Genomic DNA, 2,297 nt, shown 5'->3' with positions numbered 1-2,297 from the left:
CATCAAAACAAGAAAAGTCTCAGAAACTATCACGGTCAAGAATAGCCTAAAAAATATGACTACTTAAAGTAATGTGGGAATCAGAAACATAAAAAGACCAATAGGTTTAAACTAAGGAAATATGAATAAACTATATACTTAAGGTAATAATATAACATGCATGATACTAATGTTAGATGTTAATATTAAGTAAAATTGGTATAGGGGAATTCTTGGTACGCTCTTATAAATTTTTTTCTGTGAATTTGTAACTGTTCTGAAAATACTCTACTTTTTAAATCAATCCAGTGCACTATTATTCATGTTTTCCAGGAATTCCTAAGCCCTTTCCTCCTGGCTAGAGCTAATTGGGGGAAAAGGGAGATCAATGAGACTGTTTCCCAGAAATTTAAAGTCAGGCCTGAGATAAAGTTAGTTAATCTCTTTGTATAAACTCGCTTGTATACTAAGGAGTCTGAAGAAAGAATACCCAGCCATGTGAAACAGGAAAGCAGAACCCACAACAATCTATCTACCCAATAAGAAGAGAATGAGAAGCAGGACTAGTGGCTTTTTAATGTTACCATCCCAGCGCCAGACTGCAATAATTTGCATTTTTGCTCTTGTGTCCCGCGAGATACCCTTCTATTCTCTCTTTAAAAACAAAACAAAAAACTTTCAGGAATTAACTAGCCATTGAGGATAGTGTCTGTAAACCCAACAGACAAAAGTATCTTCCCTCAAGGATCTTCAATCCCAGTGTACTACTATACTTCCTTCCAATCATTCTGATCGTCACAGCTTTCTCCCTAGTTTCTTCAGTGTAAAAACTTCCCTCTAGCTTCAGAACTTGACTTTTTTGTCCCTTAGCTTAGGATACTGTAATAACTCTAACCACTTTCTCCAGATTAAGCACACTCTGAGGCAGAGATTTCTTTTGAGTCATTGCCTACGGAAAGGACAGGAAAGCAGAGAAGGAAAGAGGAATGTGTAGAAGGAGGAATGGAGTTGCAATGCAGTCTAACAAAGACCTCAGCTGAGAGGAAGATGCTGAGGCTGGGTCTGAGGGGAGGAAACCCACAGGGAACCGGAGCCAAGCAGTCCCGGTCAGAATGTCGGGCAAAGACCGAATTGAAATCTTTCCCTGGCGAACGGCACAGACCATCATGAAGGCTGGATTAAAAGGAGCACAGATGGGTCGAAACATCCTGAAGAAAAAATCTGATGCCTTAACTCTTTGATTTCGACAGATCCTAAAGAAGATGCAGGGGTGGGCAAACTTTTTGACTCGAGGGCCCACAATGGGTTCTTAAACTGGACCAGAGGGCCGGAACAAAAGCATGGATGGAGTGTTTGTGTGAACTAATATAAATTTAAATTAAAGGAGCAGAGGGGAGAGCAAGAGAACCCTCTGCTCTTTCGGCTCCACAGGCTGGATAGAACAGCCGAACGGGCCAGATCCGGCCCGCGGGCCATAGTTTGCCCATGGCTGTATAGAGATTAAAATGTTGATGGGTGAAGTGATGAGAGAAGCTGCCTTTTCACTTGCTGAGGCCAAGCTCATAGCAGGGGACTTCAGCACCAGTTATCCAAAATGTAAATAAAGCCCAAGTGAAGATTCCAGCAAAGAAAAATAACGTAGCAGGTGTTACCTTGCCAGTATTCGAACATTACCATGAAGGAACTGACAGTTATGAACTGACTGGTGTAGCCAGAGGTGGGGAACAACTGGCTAAACTGAAGAGGAATTATGCCAAAGCAGTGGACCTACTGGTGGAACTCGCCTCGCTGCAGACTACCTTTGTTACTTGGGATGAAGCTATTAAGATAAGCAACAGGCGTGTAAATGCCATTGAACATGTCATCATTCCTAGGATTGAACGTACCCTTGCTCATATCATCACAGAGCTGGATGAGAGAGAGCGAGAAGAGTTCTATAGGTTAAAGAAAATACAGGAAAAGAAAAAGATTCTCAAGGAAAAAAACTGAGAGGGACTTGGAGAAACAGAGGGTAGCTGGAGAGGTGACAGATCCTGCCAGCCTTCTGGCTGAAGGGAAGGATGAGGATCTTCTGTTTGAATGATCTTGCCTGCTCTGGTTCTTTCAGAGTCCTGATGTGACACCATTTTAGTTCAGTGTGTAGGTTTGGTTTGTGTGGCTATTTATTTTTTGGTCTAATTTCACTGGTTGTAAAACTTCCCTGGATGTCCATTTATGGGATTACATTTGCAGAATCCTAATTTACCAACCATTGATCACAGATGAGACTTAGAGAACCTGCCCAGGAACTTGTAGAATTTATTCTGCTGAAGTGTCAC

At 41.8% G+C, this 2,297-nt stretch overlaps 1 pseudogene across 1 annotated transcript; it reads left to right on the top strand.

The window, feature by feature from the left end:
• The first annotated feature begins 1,091 nt into the window (after window positions 1–1,091).
• LOC308234117 (V-type proton ATPase subunit D-like) lies at window positions 1,092–2,062 on the top strand (annotated as a pseudogene). Its single transcript has 2 exons — window positions 1,092–1,249; window positions 1,477–2,062. The product of its transcript is annotated as a V-type proton ATPase subunit D-like (transcript).
• The last annotated feature ends 235 nt before the right edge of the window (window positions 2,063–2,297 follow it).

This window comes from Plecotus auritus (genome assembly GCF_963455305.1).
Source record: "Plecotus auritus genome assembly, chromosome: 9".
NCBI classification, from domain to species: Eukaryota; Metazoa; Chordata; class Mammalia; order Chiroptera; family Vespertilionidae; genus Plecotus; species Plecotus auritus.
Note: the sequence above shows the minus strand (reverse complement) of the source record. Positions and strands in the feature narration are given on the sequence as shown.